Here is a 21,420-nt window from a genome sequence, read left to right on the forward strand (position 1 = left end):
GGAGTTCATTTTTGCCCGTGGGGCACACCTTTGTGACTTCAGGGGAAAGGGTGGTCTTGTTCCCAGAGCAGAATTTGGCAGCCTGCTCTTGATCACACGGCTGAAAAGCCATTGCAGGGTGTCTGACAATGGTGCTGATATGTGAAACACATGTGAGGATGGTGGGTTACACATGTGGCCTGTTTAGCACATTGTCTCTGTCTTGTCACTCTGTGTCTTTATGGGAGATGAATGTCTGGAAGAGACTGGGGGTTTTGAGCAGCCTGGGAAATTATTATTGCATTTTGCAGTTCTTCTGTAATGTGTGTGTGTGTGTAGGGGGGGGCAGCATGACATGGCACGGCACACACCCCAATCCCAGACAACGCTGGTGGTATTATTCCTACTCCTCCTCTCTATAGTGACTTATTGAAGGAAAAGATCTCTTCTAAGAACTGCTGCAGCTGCAAAAATCACTGCTGCTGAGTAATCTGACCCATGATATCTTATATTGACTAGCACAGATATATCTCATCCTTGCTCCATTTGATACGGCAAAGAGAGAGATGTGCAATGAGTCAGTCCCCATGACTCACATAACCCCATTCCCGATAAAGTGACTGAGCATCTCATGCATTTTGTCCCTTTAAAAATAACAATTTCAAATGAATCCAAAGGAAAAGCAGCGGGGTAGCAGCAATCCGCTCCACCTATGGACGGAGCAGTGTCACGGGTGCACTGATCCATTGCAAGTGTCACCTTCCTAGATCACCGATTCAAAACCCTGACCTGGCTCATCATAGACAATACAATGGCGAGGCAGGAATTGCTGATGGGATACAGGCTAGAAAAAATATAGCGAAGCTATCTCCATATAGAGCAACAGTAGCAAGGAGGGCTTTCTTGACTTCCTGGTCTTCTTGGTGTCTCCCAGTTGCTGTTCTGTTGAGCATCTTACTTGGAAAACCATCATGTTTTGGAGGCTTCATCTACACACATCCTCCTGGTCTTCTGCCCAGGCACCTTTGTGTGTCCAGGTACTATATAATTTGTATGCTCAGGTGCACCCTCCAGTTTCAAGACAAACAACTCACACAACATGGAGGATTCAGGCCTATGATCTACCCAGGCCTCTGCAACATTCATTTAAGCCTGCGTGGTGGGACCCAAGTGCAGAGAGGGAACTGGCCCCAGGGGAAGGTGCATGCCGGTGGGTGATGGATAAGCTGTTTTCGTCTACAGTGCCCAACCTAGCACTATGGTTCAAAACCCACGTCTGCAGTGGGTGCAATCATGTGTGACACAGGGAAAGGCACATTGCTAAGGTGGAGACACTGGAGCACAAAAGAAACCTGCAGTAGCTGCCTGGATCTCAAGAGCACGGCTCCTGAATAACCCCTGCAGTGATCTGCAGAGACAGTGGATGTCCCCTGGAAAACCAGAAACTTAAGAGTAAAACCAGTGGCCTCCTGACTGATAATGGTGCTGACAGAATTAAAAGCACTCAGGGATTTTTTAAAGTGTAGCTAACTCTTCTGAGCCAACGTTTAGTTAGGGCTGGTGCTGCGATTGTGCGCACAGTCTGCTTTGATGAAATAAAGAGCATCTGCCATTTTTTTTTTTGTCAGCTAAACTTTCCAGATTTACTTTTCCCAGTGAGGATACAGGACTGTGACACGGTGCACAAAAATAAGTCCAGGCTGTTTAAAAGTGCTAGGGACTCGAGCCATGCAGACACGTCACCTGAGGATCCCCCTGGTTCGGTTACACAAGGCATACACTGTGCCTACCATGGCCAACAACAACCTGGAGAGTGATGGCATCTTCTTGCACTGGGTGGGTGGGTAGGGCACCCGATACACTTAAGTGCATTTCTCTTATCAACTCCCTGCAGTACATCAATTTTTGGAGAGTGCTAATGGCTGCTACGCTGTCACTAAGGCAACTAGTCCAGATGTTAATAAGTTGCAGGATAGAAGAATAATAGGCCCATGTTTATGTGCAGTTTTGCTTGTGGTAAACTTATTTTCACACACACGTGCATTATTAGTAATTCTTCAAAGTATAAAGTCTAATTGGTCAAACTCAGCCCCGGTAGAAGGGAGCAATATTGCAATCAAATATTGTAATAATGTAGCCTATTCTCTGGGATGAAGTGTCCAGTTTGCTTGATGTTTCAACCACCTTCCTCTGTCATATCCCTTCTCAACAAGGAGCAAGAACTGAGCTGTACTTGATGCTTGAATGGAAATGGGCAAAGTATGTGGCTTCCTCTCACCTTTATCCCCACCTCTCTCCAATCTGTAGGCCAGTGGAAAGCCATCGTGATCCCTAACACCAGGTAGGATGGCTGTGGCAGGAGGCCACCATCATGCCCCCTTGTAGCTGCCTTGATCCTGCCCAGGCCTTGCCAGGGTCTCCCCCGCTTCCTTGCCTGCCCTGCCTTGATGTTCAAAGGTAATGAGGGGAGGCTGGTGAGCCTAGGATGCTCTCTTTCTCTGTCTCTGTCGTTGTGCTCATTTTCTCAGGCCCCTATTGAGGGCTAAAATTATGGTCTCCTTCTGTCCCTACAGCCATGCCTCACCGATGTGACTCTCTCCACAGTCCAGCCCTTGTGTAGAGGCCTCAGCCCTCTTGGCTTTAACCCCCCTGTCTCTGGCTCAGCACCCATTTCCTTGGCCTCTGCCCTCACTGTGTCTCTGGTCTCCAGGCCCCTCAGCCCTGCCTTACACCTTTTCCCAGCCCCCCTGGCATCACTGGTCCAGGGCCAGGCTGCTCTCCATTTGGGCCAGTCTCCCTGACCCAGGGCCAGGCTGCCCTCTGGTCTATCTCCCTCTAAAGTGCTCAGCCTCAAAAGCTTTCCCACATTCTGCCCTTTCATGAAAGAAACATGCTTTTTTTTCCCCACACATGCTCTTGATTTAATATATTTTGGGCAAAATCTCCCTTGGCATATCTCCATTGCAGCTGTGGCAATATCCCAACACAGAATGTGGCTTGATGTACTCAATGTATAGCCATGATTTCAAAAGAATATTAACCCCAAAATAAATGAAGTTACACTTGCGCTCCAATTCTTTTTCTTGTGCCAGAGTTAAAAAACAGCATGGTCATGAACGTTAATGGACAGAGAGATGTTTGATGTTATGAAATGCATTGGTTATATGGTACTGGTGGATGTCTGAAGTGTAGGTATAGTATGCATGTTTGGGTTGATAACCGTGCTTGGTACATTGTGTGTTACCTGGCATACATGGTTATTTTGTGGCATGTAATATTGCAGAAAATAATAGTGTTTTACTGCGTTGCAGATGGATTCTTCAAATAGGAAATATGAACTTACCATCCCTGAGTAATTCCTCATTTTCATAATTGCCAAATCCTGAGGGCTGGCATTAAGCCTGGGCACTAAGGAGAGGATAGATGAGCAACTAATTCTCTGGCAGTGGCAGGGAGCCGTATCCCCTTTCTGTTGGTTTTCAGGTATTTTCACGTGAGGGTTATTTTTTTTAATTTTAACATCTTGTAAAGAAAGGCTCATTTTGGAAGAGCAAGGAGTAGTAGCTGGATGTTGCTGAAATACTTTCTGCCGTCATTCCAGATCAGACGGCAAGGTTTTGAATTCTGAAATTTCTAAATTCAAGGGGGGAAATGAGGAAAAGTTTAAGAATTCCCGCGCCCCCCCCCCAAAAAAGCTGCCCCTTGTCTTTCACCCAACTAGAGAGAAAGTCACGTTTTGTTTTTAACATTAATATATCAATACAATTCAGGTATAAAATAAAGGAATTAAAATGCTAGTGTTTTTATCATTTCTCTCCATAACGTTTTGTTTTTTTTAAACCAAAGGTCTTCACCTCACCTCTTCTTAAAGGACTTGGCAAAACCTGTCTCTGTGCCACACTGCTTGGGAGAAGGGAATAATTATTCTTACCTGCTTTTGCAGAAATATTTTCAAAAGCCAGCTGCATATTGTCTGTTTGATTGTAACTCCTCACATTTCCACTGTATCAGTTACATAAGTTATCACACAGAGATGCTGTATAACATACAGAACGAACATGGCGCAGCCTCAAATTTGAAGTCGCAGCATTTGCAAGAAACCGTCCACAATCTTCCGATGAAGGTGAAAAATTTCTCTGGCTTGTCATTTAAAGCAGTTAGCTAAATGCACAGACATACAGCGCAACAACATTAATTTGAACGATGTTGTTATGCACATTTTCTGCTGTGCAGAAAGTCCAGCAGGGCTTATTGAAGTTATTATTTAGCCACATCCTCCAGTGCACTGTTTATTGTGACATATGGTATCTTGGGGTGTATCCTTTTCAGAAAAAAATAATTCAAGAATATTCCAGCAGAGAGGCTCCTATTTCCAGGCCCTTGAGAGCTTTGTCAAATCAAGACTGTCCAGGCAGTGATTTGTAGCTCCATTGCCAAGTACGTTGGTTGGTCCAAGGCGTTTTCCCTGGATTCTGAGAAATGTGTCTCTTTCCTCCTCCTATTCTCTAGATTTCAAAGGTGAAGGCAGCCCCCTTCCTCTCATTAAAACTCATCTTCTTTTGATGGAAGAACTCCCCCAGAACTTAGCACTGTCCCCAGAGAGTTCACCTCTCCCAGCTACAAAAAAAACCATCTCAGTCTGAAGTCTCATGGGAAGTACATCGTTAGAAAAGGCTAGGGAGGGAGACTGAAGTTAAATCATTCACACTATCCGTTCGCCTGACTACTGCAGTGGGTACCAACAACACTGACCCACCCAAACCTCAGCCATTTTGTATCTCCTAAACTCTCCACGGTGGAATAAGAGAGCGTCTGGAGCTTTATTAGCTTGTATATAACACTCAATTGATGAGAGCAACCTCCATGCAACTTCATCAACCTCTCGCTTGCCATGTTCTCGTGGCAGTGACAACTTGCTGTATTACAGCTGACCTGTCAGCCTAAGTTTCTCCTGTTCCTTATGGGAAAAGGTGTCGATCCCCAGAAGTATCTGGGGTTTCGATCCCCGGATGTATATGATACCAGAAGTGAGCAGAATAAAACAGGCAGTTAATGCACAAATTATTTTAGAGCAGTGTGTTTAAAAACAGCAAAAGGAGACAGAGGAGAGATCCTTTTGGACATCCAAGTCGCTATGTGCAGTATTTGAACTTGGCCCAATTGGCTAAAAACTAAGCTACCAGCATTTTTCATTTGGCTCAAAGTACTTTAAAGGCAGGCATTCAGAAATAGGAGCTCTGAGTAGCTTCTGCATTTATAAATCAGATGCAGAACGCATGTTCTTTGGTTCATCTTGTCTAGAATCACAGTGACCAGCATAAACTGCACATAATGCACAGAGCACGTGTTTCCTCTCTTATTGCAGATGTGTCAATCCTTGGAAACAAAAGAATCGACACCCATCTAGGAACAAGATCCCCATTAGTTAGCAATTCAGAATGACTTCCAAAAGCAATCCCTTAGTCTCCAATGATATCTGTCTGACAACTACTTAATCTCGCCAAGAGCTGCGTTAAACCAGCCTGTCATCAGTGCTGCCTCTCAGGTGTAGTTTGAAAAGAGAGAGAGAGAAAGAGAGAGATCCATGAGCTTCAATCACTTAGAAGAAATTATAACTTTTTAGAAGACTGTCTGCAGATAGCATTTACCGTGTTGAACAGTAGATGACAGTTACGATGTAGACAGAGTGGTACAATGCAAAATGCCAGCTTCCAGGTGATTCTATCCCATTTCTGAGGCTGTCGCGAGCTATCAAATTAATGTTGAAATAATTGTCACTTGTGAATACCTGCCAGTGTAACCAAGCTGGGTATTAAAAAAAAAAATCCCAATTGATCAGCCTCACAAAATGTTCTGAACATTTAAAGAAAAAGTTTCACTCAAGGTGCAGTTCCTTTGCATATTCATTTCAGCAGGGAGAATTTTTCATGAGCAAAAATGGAGATGGAGAAGTGTGGAAACTACTGGAGAGGCATTAGCGTCGCTGCTAGTTTCTCATGCCAGGATTTATTCCATAAGAGGCAAATATAAATTCTCTGCTGCTTGCCAGCCCCTTGCTATTGCAGGCATCTGGAGTAAAACCAGACAACCGTCTCTATAGGCTTTATTGCCATAAAAATCTCCAAACTGGAGAAATCCCCATTAGCTGGGCATGTTTTTATTGGGGTTAAAAATATTAGTTGTGCTCTCCCCAGGGCTGCCCCATGCTTGGCATCTCAACAAATGAGCAACAGGGAAGGATCCACAGGGCCCTTCCCATCGCACTCTTGCAGTCGGTAGTTGTCATCAATGGCAGCACTGGAAAGGGAATTTGTAGAAGAGATGCAGCTCAAGCAAGAGCCCAGGATGTCTCCCTGACAGTGATCTGCCTCTGGGCCTGCACTGCGCTCGGGTCCAAGCCCTTTGGTAGGCGCAACCAAGTCCCCTCAGCTCCAACTGGAACTAAGCTCAGCACTTTATAGGATCAAACCCTGGGTCCTTGACTCCTCCATGACTATCAGGGATATCAAGGAGCCACATTTACTCAGCAGAGTGCCTAGCAAGGAGTTCATCCTTTTTCTTTCTGCTGTGGCCTCTGCCTTTGTTTTCTTTGCCTTCATCATCTTGCAAGCCTTTGACTGCAGTGCACTCCATATGTGGCTGCATTTGGAAACTACAGCCAGTGCAGAATGCAGCAAGCTGATTATTAAGAGGTGGTTCATGTGGAGAGCACATTATATCGATGCTCTGTGTCCTTCCCGAGCTGCCAGCTGAGTTCCAGGAAAAGTTTAAGGTATCTGTGCTGACCTATGGGGCCCTACCTCATTTGGTTCCCAGTTACCTAAGAAACCAGTGCTCCCTTTGCGTGACATGCCGGGAGCTGTGATTCAACAGAGGTGCTTGGTCGGATTTAGATGGAGGGGACTGTTGGCAGGACATTTTTATGGGGAAATCCTGGAACTTGCTGTACCAGAAGCCAGATGTGGCCTTCAGGGTCAGCTAACTACAGACACCTGGATTTCCCAAAGCTTATTCCTTTACTGGGATTCTTTAAGGATCATGGAGGAGAAGCAGGTTGTTGCAGGTGGTGGCACCATCACTGCATCAGTGCCATGCACCAGCTTTTGTTTCACTTCTGTACTGGGCCCTGGGCACCAGCCTGGCACGTTACGTGTGCAAATAAATGAACAGAGAGCGTCAGTTGTGGGAGGGCAGGGACCTCTCCGCAAAGGAATGACATGGAGCCTAACTTCTCCTTTCCCACAGGTCACAGAAAAGCTATCATATGTCATGTATGGACCATCACAAGTCCCTATAGACAGGAGCCTTATCGAACCAGGGAGCTCCAAGTCACATCATCAGCCCCTGAGGCATCCAGTCTTCTGCCACACACTTCCTTCTACCTCCTTTTCACTTTCTACCAACTGAAATCTCACCTCTAACCTCTGCTTTCTATTTTCTGAGCTTAGGAACAAACTTCTCAGTGTCTGTGCACTTGTGCTGTAAAGTCTCCACCCTCACGAGAGGGCATCACACTTCAAGTAAACTAAAACTGATTCACCGTTGCCTGGTATTTATTTACCATGAATTTGCTATCTATCCCATATCTCACCATAGTGGCATTTAAAGCTATTTTCTCACTACTGGTATGCCTCTATATTTCATATAGCTTGGGCCACCTTCTGATCTCATTTTCACTGGTTGTAAAACATCATGGACTTCACTGAAGAGCCCAAAAGGTTTATATGAGTATAAATGAAATCAGGATCTGGTCCCCTGTGCATGTATGGGCACAGCAAAAGAAAAGTCGACCGGCCCAGGAGTATGGAGGACATATATATATACATACACAAGTATACACACACACACACACACACACACACACACACACAGAGGCATATTGTGCTTGTGTATTATTCATACATCTATGAATAGACACATATGCAGTTGTATTGTGCTGTTTTTTATTTATGCATGTAATAAACATGGACATTATTTATACATATATGAATACACACATACACCAGTGGACTGTGCTTGTGTATTATTTATACATGTATGAATACACATACACACAATGGTGTGTAGTGCTTGTGGATTATTTATACATGTAACACAGAGATTATTTATACATGTCTGAATACATGCAGATGTATTGTGCTTGTATATTTATACATATATGAGTATACACACAGATGTATTGTGCTTGTATATTATTTATACATGTATGAATACACACACACACAGCAGTGCATTGTGCTTGTGTATTATTTGCACACATAACACGCACACATTATTTCTACACGTATGAATACACACAGAGATGTGTTTTGTTTGTGTGTTATTTATACATGTAACACGCACACAGATGTATACATGTATGAACACATACACACAACACAGAGCAGAGAGGAAACCAAATGGCAAAACTTAACCCGTGCTTTTCCCCAGCCCAGTTATCCAGCATTTCAGCAGGACTCTGCAATGACCCTTTTTCCAGGGGTAGGTGCCAGAGCCCGGCTCTAGCACCAAGGTGCTCTTCCCTGGAAGAGGCAGGCCTGCAATGCCGCCTGTCACTCCCTAATGTTTGTCAAGACAAAGGCAACAGCTGTTTTCCCAGGCCCTTGCCGAATGATTCCAGCAGATTAAAATATACATGTATATATTTATGCCGACAAGAAGGAGGGAAAGTGCGACTTCTAGTCAGTGCCTAAATTTCCTGCCTCCGAAGCCCAGCTGGATAGCAGGAGTTATAACAGAAACCAGCAGCACAATTAGCTGGAGTTCTGTAGCTGTCTGCAGTAGACTGCTTGCTCCTGTCTCTCTATAGGTGGTCTCCCAGTTCATCAGTTCATAAATAAGTAATTTGAAATGTGTTCCTGGGGGAAATTTTCCTCCTTCTCTCCTGAACAGACTGTACTCATCAGTTTTCCTGTTCTCCAGGTACCTGGCGTTCTCATTTATAATGGCCAGAGGAACTATGCTGTTCTAATTCTTGCTTCATTACATCTCCTAATGCTTGTTTTCAACAGCTTCACAACTCCACATTTCTTTATATATTGATAAAAAAAACTCTTTGCATATATTATTTATTGGCACTTTCATGTTAGCTTTACTGCTGATTTAAATGGAATATTTTTACATACAAAGTAAGACTGTGAAGTTGGTTTCAGGTCTGGGGTTTTGATATTTTGATTTAAATTATGAGAGAAAAAAAAACCCAATCAGCAAGAGAAATCCTTGTCACTGCCCATTTCCTGCCCTTCATCATACACCATCTGGGCAGATACTTTGTACATGCCACCACATTAGTCAACGGGGACATTGTGTAGGTTGGGAAAGACCCAGCAACCACACCAAAAGGTAATGAATGGAGTCCGAGTTCTTCAGGTCCTCGGGCACCTAAAGATGGAGATGGACATGTTGTGCGATTCACAAAACCACTTGGGCAATTTAAAATCAAGGAGTAATTTGAAGGGCCGAAATGTCTTTGTAAATCTGGCCCACAATGACACAGGCAAGAACCAGCCTTCCCAGCTGGCTGAGCTGTGGGACCTGCTAATTTAGTTGACCAAATAAGACCAACTGATTTCAACTCAGAAGATCCTGGTGGTGACTGTGTGTATTGTTTTGGCAGCTGTGCAGGTAGATCCTTGCTGAAGACAGTGGGACTCACAACAAGTTTCAAGCAGACCCAGGGTTGTTGGTCGTAGGCGTGTTCGTGTAAGGACATCAGCAGGCAAGGTTCTTTGGGTAGATGCAACAACTTTTATTAGACCCACTACAGCTACAACCAACAACCCTGAAACATGGAAGATATCAAATTTTGCCGTTTGAAATGGAAACTTCACAACATGAAGAAGAAAGAAGCCAAACTCGACAGCGACATGTACTTTCTAAGTCTATGCAAGAAACACAACATCATTCCCAGAGGACTCAACATCTACAATCCTCTGACTACCGCACACAACTTCAAAAATGCTTCAAGCTGGTCTAATAAAAGATATCACTTCTACCAAAAGAACCCTGTCTGCCAAGCAGACCCAGGTGTGCTGTTTCCAGCCAAACTTTACTTTTCTTTTCTGTTCTGTTGAAGCTGAACCCTTAGTAAAAACATAGGACTTCTGATAAAGGTTTTAATAGGACAGCTGCTGCGGTCCAGGGTAGACTCCCCAGTCTCTTCCAGAGAGCGACCTGGGATTACCTGACCTGCTGCCGGTGACAGTAGGAGACTGCAGCTGCTGATGCAGGGGCCAGCCCCATCTGACAGCGCTGTCTATCCCAGACCTTGCCTTTCCAGTCTGAAAACGGATGTTTCCGCCTGGCTGTTTTATGAACACGTTCAAAACACTTTGCTTTCATTCCAGGAGGGAACAAAAACACATTTCAAAACCTCAAAAGTTTGTTGTGAAATGGAATAATCATTCTCCATTCAGCTCTTGTTTGAAGGAACTAGAGAAAGCAAAAGAAGCGAGGCCTAAAGCTATAAATGCATCTATTCGTTGCCTGAAATTGTGCTTACTTAGCGTTGCTCCTTTTGAGACCAGATCTGAGGCTCCCTTTGACTTCAGCAAGTAGTAGATCAGCCCCTTTATAATTGCTTTCCTTTTTTCCCTTGTTAGAATAATCAAATGACAGAAATACATTGTACTGAGAAGAATGCACCTGATGGAGATTTAGGAGCATGTATCTCTTCCCCCAAGAAAATACCAGCCCCCAGGGAAGAACCCCCTATGGACTGTCTCAGCCCAAGGACAAACTTTGCTCTTAATTTCAGCTGCAAAAATCCAGAATCATTCTGCTAAATTCAGTAACAAGCCTGTGAACTTTGGTAACTGTGGAGATTTCCCCACACCTCATTAGAGACTGGGAACTTGCTCCAAAAAGAGATTTATCATGTAAAAGGGATACTGTCAAACTCAAGTTACCATTTCCTTACAGACCTCTGGAGTTTCTATAAGCGTTAGAAGTAATATGGGAGATTGCTTTTAAAAACTACATGCCATTTTTTTCTTGGTACCATAAAGAGTGCAGCACCTATTAGCCATCCTAAATAACAAAGACTTGGTTTTCTTTGGTGAAGGAGAAAGCATGTAGCTAGGGAAAGAGAATCCAGATACAGTCCTGGTTTCTCTTCTCAGACAAAATGCCTGTGGCTGTCAACATAACACTGTTAACCTTCAAATGCCATGAGTCAGGGCCTCAAAACTCCAGAGAGTGGCTAAAAAATCATGACCTATACCCCTACAACTAGTACCCCTAAAAATCATGAGATATTTTAAAAGGTAAAATAACTTCTTTCTTTTAATTTATCTTCAGGTGTTTGAGCTGTTAAGGTAAATGCAGGTCACACTTTCAAACTTTTCTGTGCAACCCACATAAACATTAGAAACTTACTTTTTCTTCTCATGGAGCTGAGATTCTTGTGTAGTCACATGCCTCCCAGAGCTGGGGATTGAAAAAAGCACCAAATATGTTTAAATAGGTGGTAAAAGCACAAGAGTAGGAAGCCATGAAAAATTTGCACTTTTCCAAGAGGTGCTTAAAATTATTAAATGAGGGAGGAGGACTGGGAAGGTTTTTCAAGCCCCTGGAAAATGCCGTGATTCTGGGAGTTCCCCGAGGGCAAAGGGAACCAGAGGCACCTACCTCCTCCTGAATTTCAGTGCTTGCCTTAATTCGTGACTGGTGACCTACATAAGTTACTAGCCACCATTAAACCTGATTTTTCAAAAGAGCCCATTTAGGCGTCCCACATGCACGGGCCGAGGCTGGGTAATGACTATGTGTTTGCAAATATGTCTCTTAATGGGCACATGAGAACAAGAATAGTTCGGCGTTCTGTAAAGCCTAAAACCAGCCAGGAAAACAGATGCAGCAAAAGTCCAGAGGGAATGGTTTACAGTAAGTGTGCAGAAGGAAGTTGTGCAAAATCCAGGCCAAATGCATTCAGATCCTTCCCCCAGAAGCCAAGGATGGGGAGGAGAGAAGGAAGAGCATTGAGGTCTCTGGAGAAGCACCATGACTGCAGTCAGCAACAAGCAGGACTCTCTGGGAATGCAGATCCCTGCTGCCTCTCTCACTTGGGCAACTTATTCTCAGGTTTCAGTAGTTTTCAATTGAGAGTAATTCAATCTACGCGTGCGGGGACTTTGTCAGAGAGAGAGAGCATCCCAGAACTGGCACCTAACAAATCATTTGGACAAGCTGCCTCTAAATGCGCAGAGAACTGGCGAGGAGAAAAGCATCCCTCTTCCCTGTGTGCTCGCGCGCACACACACACACACACACACACACACACACACTTTTCTCCTCTTCTGTATCCCTGACTCATTATACATCTTTGGCCTCATCTCCATACATACTGCTCCCCACCTGGCACGTTATAACGAAGGCAGCAGCAAGGCTGAGGGAAGAAGTGCTGAACGGGTTACTTTGCTCCAGGACCCCCTTATCTAAAGTCTTCCTCAAAAGAGGAAATGAGTCGATTTGCATTTTCCGACTGAAGTGGGGAGGAATGTTCCTCGTTACATTATACCATATTCTCCCTTTTGCCCCAGGCCTGCTCGCAGGCTTGAGCAGCTCTGAAAACACCTGTATGCTTCCCATTTAAATACACGCTTCAGACAAATCTTTTTCGAGGTTTTCAAAAGAGATAGACTAATATTTTCCCTTGCTCACGTGTATTTTCTTTTTTGAAGGCTGACGGCAGGAATTAACCATTTGATTTTCACATTCTCCACCCGTCCCCTCCCCGAATATTTTTATACCTGTGAAACCTTTGTTTTAGGGCAGGCTCCGACTGAGCTTCTCTCTGCAAAGAATAATCTCCGGCAGATGCTGTGGAAATCAGTCATCTGTCACACAACTGGATGGGAGATACGAGCAGGACAATTCCACTCAGAACAATCTGGCACGTCCCTTATTAGAAAATTCAAACCCCATTAAGTCAATACACTGCTAGAGATTTATTTTCTCCCTTTAAGACACATGGCGGGGGAAGGACTGTGCAGAATAAATCTGCTGTGGTACAAAACGCATCAAAAGTAGCTTCCCTTTGTGCAGGGACAGCTTATTCCTCCAAAAACCATGTCTGCAATGGAGGTCAGATACAAAGCTTGCTGAAGTCGATGGAAAGAGTCTCACTGGCTTTCGATACATTTGCGGATCAATAGGTTTCAGAGCTGGTTTGCAGGCACTTTTGGTTCAACAACGCACCAAGCAGCAACGTTTCTGCCTACAACGAATGGTGGATGCACAAAAAAAGCAAAAATTCACCCATGAGCAAGCAGGGCTGGCAGAAGCACCTTTAAAAACCTGACCCTACAGATCAATGATTCCTTTAATAAATGGCACCCACGGGAGAGGCCACGTGCTCTGCACACATGGCTGGGACCTCTGATTTCCTGTCTTCTGATATAAGCCCTGCCACTGACTCCGTATGACCTTGGGTGATTCTTTCAGCCCATTTGTGGCTCGCTTTCCCTCTCAGTTAGACTGGGATGCTTGTGCTTACTCCCTAGGAACACACTGGATGCATCTACACATTCATTAATGCGCCTTAGATACTGCACATTTAATTTACCACTTCTTCATGACGTACTAACTGAATGCACAGGGACTAGAGTTATTGTGCAGTCACGCCAGCACACCATTATTTTGTGAAGCTTCCCTTGCATTAAGTTAATAACACTGCACAGTAGGCTATTAGCACGGTTTTTAACCGCCACGGGACTGCGCAGTGTTATTAGGCTAATGCGCAGTAAGCGTCTCATGTAGATGCACCCTCTGAGGACTGGTTAGGAAATATCTGTAAAGTCCTAGGGATTAATAGGATTACTACAGAAAACATAGGAGAACAGATACAGGCAAGCATATGTGCCTGTACACACACACTGAACTCTGAGACAGCCCTGTGCTGAGGTCAACCCCCAGTAGGAACCTCGCGTTAGGAAGAGCAGGTCCAAAAGGCAAATTCATTTCCATCAAAATCAGCAGGAGATTGTCTGAGGCTGAGTTACGTAGTGAGGGGTGATAGTAAATGTTTCCTGCCATTTTTTGTCTAACACACGGATGTCCTTCCTTCCCCCACCCACCACCCCCGGTCCTCCATCTGCCACACTAGTTTAGTGCATTTTCATTAAGAAAAGTGAGGAATTTTCCAACACATTCAGTAATTTCCCACTTTCTCTCCTAAGTGATGATTTCATGTATAACTGGCAGGAGATGAAATTTCAACAGATTGAGTCTTTTTCTCTCTCTCTTTCTCGTGCATACATGCGCACACGCGCGCGTGCGCGCGCACACACACACACATTCTTCCAGTCCCCAGACAGAAATAGTAATTCCCCTATATAAAAATAAGGGGGGGGGAAACATTTTTTTTTTCCTTTGCAAATGTATAACATAGTTGTGAAGGCTAATTATAAAATAATGTTTAAACCGCTGGGACCAAGACAGGAGGTTACGAAAATGCTTTAAAAGTCCCAGTGCTGCAATAGAAGAATTTGATTAACTGAAACAAAGCAGAGCTGGTGAAACTTTAAAAAACAAAAGTATGCAAAATATTCAAAAAAATAACAAGACCTAAACTTATTTGCTGGCCTGTAACTTATCAAACCTCCAATGGTGCATAGTGATTCTTTGACATTCCTTCATAATATATATTTTTATATATATATATATATATATATATAATCAAAGGTTTAATTTTCTTCCTAGAGTTTTGGCACCAAAATGGGCAAAGATGACTTGGATTTTCCCCTTGAGCCCTAAGGACGGGAGGTGCTGAATTGTTCCTGAGAGCTGCAGAGTTTGATGAAAGCCCGCTCAGCACTGTACAGGATAAGAAAACCTGATGGTATAAAAGAAACCTACAGCAGCCACTACCCTAGGAGATATTTGGCTAATACAGGCTCAATGGAGATATGCTACAGGGCCAGCCCTATCTCCAGTTTAGGCTAGGAGCAAGTCTGCACTGGGTAATTGTCCGACAGACCTGACTATGAGGAGATGAACCCTGACAGATGTAGTCTTTATCACAGAGTAAAATAGGCTCACAGCGGTGTACCACCAACATGAATGTCACATTTTATGAATTGCCGTATTGCATGCTGCAGTGAGCACTGGCTGGCTGGGCTCCAGGCAGATAGTAACAACTCATCTTACCCCCTTCTAGAGCGAGCTTGCTGCCTGCATCCTACACAAGTAACAAATAAGAGCAGTAGCAGCAGCACCTGCTTCTTTTCAAGCCAATCACTGTAAGGATAAAAAAGTGCTCAGATTGAACACCGACACCATGGATGCAGAGAGGCAGTCACGGTCTGCTTTGCCAGAGCTCTTAACAATTGACAAACCAGAGCTGGCCCCCAGACTGCCTTTACATATACCATGCAAGTACAAATAGAGTGGCAGCACCCAGGCCCGGGCCATTGCAGAGCCAAAGCATGGATGGACTCAAGCTGCACTCCCTGGTCCTTCGAGGGTGTCCCCTCCATAGGCAGAGTTGACATTCGAGGTAGAGACAGCAAAGGCCGCCTTGCAGCAAGTGGCTATGCAGATTCAGCCATGGTCATCGCTGCTCTATCACGTGCAGAGTATCTGTGTGCAAGATCCAGCCATCCAGGATGGTATAGGTGACTTCAGCAGTCACCCTCCTCCCCATGCCTCCTTCTAAAACAAGTCTTCCAAGGGAAGATTGATCAGGTGAGTCTGTGTTAGCTGAGCCACTGCTCTAAATGCAGATTGAACAGAGGCTAAATTAGGCAGGAAAAGGAGGTTTGTTATTTCACTTAAACAGGCCAGCCTCATCGCAGCAACAAATGAGGCACAAAAAACTCACCGAGGCGAGGTTCAGGGTTGTACCCCTCTCTGCAGGTGTTCTGCTGGAAGTCCAGCTAACACAGGGCCTGTGACAGGATTAGAAAAATTAATTACAAAATAAGAATTGACAAAAAGTCAGCTCCTAGATTGTGCAACCGCCAAAGTGTTTAACTTGTCATGTGCCTGGGAGATGAAGGAGACATTCATTGTTTTCCAGGTCAAGAATCAAAATGATCCCATTGAGAAATAAACTATACTGCTGCCCCTTCCCGCGCACCTACGACAGGCTCAGATATTAATGGGCCGGGGTGGACCACCACGCAGCTGCTAGAATCAGAGAGCAGCACACACCCAGCCTAGATCAAAACTCAACATTTCCCCCCACAAATGCAGCTCTGCAGATTTCACTTGTATTGGAATAGGTCAAAAACTTGTGTCCACATCTCAAAGCACATTTCTTCTGATGTCAACAGTTTTACAGAGCACCAAAAAGCACTGAAAAAGCAGATGGTTTTTTTTTAATTTTTTTAATTGATTTTTTTCCTCAAAAACTAAAAATGTTTATAATTTTTTGAGGATTTCTGTCAGCAGTTCAAAATGTATAGGAAACTCTAAAATATCACAATTAATTCTTTTCATGGAAAATAACTAGTCAAGCTTTGCTGGTAGAAAATATTGTATTTTGACCAACTCGACTTCTATGACTTCCAGAATTGAAGCCAAATGCTTTGCAAAGTCCAAAATGACACTGTCAAGAGAACAGGAGCTCACACAAAATCTCCAGCGCCTTGTATTTTTAGCGAAAATTAGAAATACGGCTTGTAAAATGTAAAGCAACCCCAAAATATCAATATTAAGAAATCTTTTAAAGCCTTTATTAAGTGATCTTTTCCAGTCCTCCAAGGTAGCCCTGAGGACGGGACGTGCTGCGCGTTTCGCAGTCAGCGGGTGTATGATCAAAGAGCTGGATCTATTTATATTTTATTAGGACTGTTTCACCCATCCCTAATTTCACTGGTTTTTCTCCTCTTCTCCTTTTTCCAAGGAGAATGGGCAGGGTGCAGGGAAGGTGGGACCACTTTGCAAGCACTTGATTTACAGCTGGGGCAGCAGCTGTTTAACACTGAATATATTATTCCAGGACCCGGCATCATCATCCTCCCTTTCTGATGGACACTGCTTGGTCTGGGCTCCAATCAGTTGTAAATCTGACACCATTGGGTTGACTCTTGATGAATCCCAGCCCTCGCAACCAAAGAATCGGGCCCATTGCTGTCTGGTGGCCTTTTCTGGATGTGTTCCCTCTGCTGCAAAACAACCAGGGAAGCCAAGTGACACAAAGAGATGGTCTGTCCTGCAGCTAGCACGACTCCGCAGCTCCTGCTCTTCGCAGGGCCGCACTGGGGTCTATAAAACTTGCCCGAGGCTCCCGGGCTACTGTAAACATTATCACAGGTGTGAAGAATGTGAGGAATAGAGTCTGCTGAGTGCGAGCTACTCCTCCCCCGTCTCCTCCACCTCAAAAGAGAAAGAAAAAAATATTCCTTGCCAATAAAACATGATAGCTTAAGAAAATCTCTCTCCGCTCCTTGTAAAAACCCATGTCATTCACTTGGGCCAGATCGAGAGCCAAGTGTGACTTGTTGCAAGGAGGAAAAACCAAAAAGCTCCTCAATGATGGAGGTAAAACCTTGGCATGGGACACAGCAGGGTTTCTAGTGCCAGAAGCTGCATCCAATTCATGCTGCCCTGCAGCGTGGGGTTCCCCGTGTGCTCTGTAAATCAGTTTATTCACCAAGAGCATCTCTCCCACTGGGCTGCTCCCCAAAGCCAGCAATTTTACTCAGAGGATGCAGGCAGGACCCTTCCCGGACTGGGCTCTCGTGTGCAGCGTTAGTGCTGGCACCCGGCAGTGGGTTGGGCATGGTTTAGCCATCCCTCCTTGGTCCCCAAACCCAAGCGCGGCCGTTAAGTGGGAGTGAGGAACCCTAGAGGGTTTTGCCCTCCTGGAAATGCCAAGCCTTGCATTGCACGTTGCATTCAATCCAGATTATAACACAACAGAGAGCTGAAGCTGCCCCCCGCTGTTTCTTATTTGCTGATATTTCCTATTTTGTTTAAATCAACGTTCTGATGGTATCAGCCATAAAGCTTTATGGAGGGCCAGGGTTTTTTCCCCCCTTCAAACAGGCTGTTCTCCTCTCTGTCATAAAGTTAATTTTATAGTCTTTGTTCATTTTCCTAATCTGCAAATTACATCCTCCTGCACTCTGATTACTTACCACTGGAAAAACAGGCCTTCAATATTTCCCCTCTGCTTCCAGTCTGAATATTCTTTCTATTATCTTGATGACCTTAATCTCTTTTCTCCCCCCCTGCACTGGCCTTTCAAGGAAGTGGTGAGCACACCAACAGCACCCAGTGTGTCAGCCAGGAAAAACAAATCTCAGCTCCTGCTCTCTGCTCAGCCCATCCGACTCTCAATTTCTCTTTTTACTTTCTTCTTTCCCAACAGCAGAAAGTGTGGGAAGAAATGGGACCATGGCAGGGAGGATTAGAAATTTGCAGATCAGCTCCAGGCTCTGAGCAATCCTTCATTTCCTATTGGGAAAAAACAGTTTAATCTGTCAGGAAGCAAAGGCTGGATAATTTGGAAGCAGTCATGGACTCAAGTTGCAATAAGCAGCTACCCTTACATTTAGCATGGTCGTGGGGTGCAGGTGTGTACAGACACGCACATACACAGGCATGCGCACCCAGACACAAAGCTCTGGGGACTTTCAAAGGGGCCATAATCTCATTTAAATGCAGGCAGGGCTAGAGGAGAACAAGGCCATATACTCTTCCTGGAAGGGCTAATGCATTTGGGATGAAATGCAATTAAGCCCCCAAAATAAGGCTTCAGTAGGATGCATATGGTTCAAAGTCCTTGGGTTCACTCTCTGCACCAGGGTGACTTTCACTCTGCACCTCTACCTCAGTGCTCGTTCCCCAGTAGTCTCAAAGCAGCAGCCGGCACAGGAAGCCCCGAGGAGAGACGACCGACTAGATGCTAGGGTGGTGCGGTGCAGGCCCTCCAAGACCATGGGTGCATCAATCCCCAGGGTGCCTGAGCTCACCCCTTGCAAAGGCTCCTCACTACAGCTGCTGGCTCTAGGCTAAAACGTGGGGGGTTCACAAGTTGTTTGCTGTCAAAGCCCAAGAAACCGCACCCCCACCTCAGAGAGTTGTTTGAGAGCCTTGATGGGACCGCAGCAAGGAATCAGATCCCTTTACTGGGACCATTGGGATCATCTCCCCTGGATGGTGTCAAGGTCCGTGCACTTTGGTATCATTTCTGATCTGACCAGAGAGACTCCTAGTACCCCTGAAAGCCACCAGGATGCGACCAGAGAGCGTTCCCCCACAGGGGAGGCTTTATTGGTGCTCCCGTCTCCGTCTGCACCTTGCACCCTGTGCATGGGCTCGCTCCCTCTAGCTCTCCATTCCCCCTGCTTCCTCTGCCCTTCCTGCCCCCCAAGCTTCAGTGATGCTCCCTCTGGGTCGTTTCCTCCCAGTTGCCTTCCTCTCATCGCTCTCTGCTTTCTGCCCCCTCTCATCCCTCCACCGCCTCCTCTTCTCATTGCTCCATCCTCTCTTTGCTTTTCTCCTCTTCTCCAGTTTTCCCTCTGTTGTCTCTTCTCTCCTCTTAGCTTCCCTGCATATAAGATCCCTCTTCCTGACATCCTCTCTGGTGGTTTTTCTCCCTTGGTGTCCCCTTACTCCCATCTCTCCCTCGTGCTCTCTCCGTGTTTGCAGCTTTCCATCCTCTATGTGGGTATAATACAGTTCAAGCTGCAGTTCACAGTCCTAACTTGTGATGCAGACTGCGGGACAGGTCGCATGGCCCTCACTTACAAGTAGTAGTGTCAGCCACGGAAATAAGACACCAATTAATCCCTCGCAGCCAACGTTCTGGTTAAATTTCTAGCATTATTTTGCATGAAACACCCAGCACCCCGTGTCTCATTGCACACTTGCCAGCACGCAACGTATTTATAGGAGGGCCGAGAGAAGTCAGTTTTTCTTTTTCTTTTCTTTTTTTCCCCGGTAAACATGGAGATACAGCATTTGTTTCATTTCCAATGCATGTGCAAATTCTTCAGGGTGTAGGTTTAAACCAGAGAAGGAACGGGTCTTTATTTGTAAGCTGTTAGTCTTGGCAAGTCTGCAAAATGCTTTCCCCCAATGTCTTTCACACTCATAATTACTACCTGGTAGTAGGTTTATATCAAAACCCTGCAACTTCAGATGTGTGGCACAATCTATTAAAAGTTATACGTGATTCACAGGCGCATTGAATAAAAGCCTTAAAAATAATACGAGGAAGGGTTGGGGAGGGGTTGTGTTATTATTAGTATTATTATTTCTGCAATCTGTTCTAAGCTCCAGTTATTTCTATTTCTCAGAAGACCAGTGCTAATGCAGCCTGGCATGTGAAGGCCAGGTAGCCGGGAGCCGGGTTTCGTTAGATGACAGCGCCATCTAGCCGGTAAAACAACTGCGCATCCGAAATCTCACAGAGCACCAGGGAGGGTTAGCAGAGTGCGAAGCTTTCCGAAGAGCAGTTGTTCGGACTTCAAAGCAGGGTTGGATCCTCCCCTGTGTGCGACCCCAGAGATTTGCTTTCAGAAGCTTATAATTATCACATGCCGGGTGAATATAAAAAAATTAAAGAAATCCCCATTTAACTCTGGTAGCTTTGCAAAGACCAATGTGTGCACACAGCTCGTGCTGGGGGTGAATGCTCGCTTGTTTGCAGAAAGCAAGTTTTCAAGTGGGATGCTAGACTACACTTGCGTTTGGCTGGAAGCTGACATTAGCTGCATGTATCAACAACACCAGTGATGGCACATTTTACATGTGATCCAGTGTCTTTGTTTCTAGAGCAAATGTACAGATATAGGAAGATAGGAATGGCCTGATAGGTCCATCTGGTCTACTGTCCTCTCCCTGATAGTGCCTGGCATTGGCCGTTCCAGGAGATGCAAGAAACCCTGTTTTAGGCAAAACCCATCCTTAAAGCTTACTCCTTAATTCCCATCAGTTAGAGGCTGAATGATGCTGTGGTGATGCCCTGGGTGATGCTATGGACAAAATGACGAGCAAGCATGTGAGTCATTTCAAATAGGGCCCGATCAATTTTTCATGGAAGTCAGCAGGAGCCTTTACATTGAATCCAACCGGGAGCCAAACAAAATCATTCGAGTGCGTCACTTTTTCAAGCCATTTGCTAATAGGATCACAAACAAATAAGGAAAATACACTAAGTAAATTATTCATCAAGAATGATGGCCCCGACGCTGCCCAGCACAGGTCTCGCTAAACAGCCCAGGCTTTGTGAGCTTTGAAGAGAGCCTTGAATGTTTTCACTGTCCGACCTGGCGTATGGCTGACCTGTGATTTCACAGAGCATTGCCCAGAGCCCAAGATCTGCACAGACACAAATTACTGGTGCATTTTTATAGAAAGGATCAACTAGAACAAGGCAAGCCAGCACATGGTGATCCTTCAGCTGGGAAATGCTGCCTTGTGCTTAGGAGGATAGGAAATCCAGAGGCCTGGGAGATACAAGTTCAGTTCCTAGCTGAGAAGCAGAAT

General features: G+C 45.0%; 1 long non-coding RNA gene across 1 annotated transcript in view; it reads right to left on the bottom strand.

Moving 5' to 3' along the window:
• Positions 1-21,420, bottom strand: part of LOC149856080 (uncharacterized) — a 296,033-nt gene that overhangs the window by 170,132 nt on the left and 104,481 nt on the right. The window contains exon 5 of the long non-coding RNA XR_016444389.1: positions 15,800-15,866. This is a non-coding gene — a long non-coding RNA (uncharacterized LOC149856080). The remainder of the gene's footprint in view (positions 1-15,799; positions 15,867-21,420) is intronic.

This window comes from Crocodylus siamensis, chromosome 10, assembly GCF_052110815.1.
Source record: "Crocodylus siamensis isolate JL-2025a chromosome 10, ASM5211081v1, whole genome shotgun sequence".
Taxonomy (NCBI): domain Eukaryota; kingdom Metazoa; phylum Chordata; order Crocodylia; family Crocodylidae; genus Crocodylus; species Crocodylus siamensis.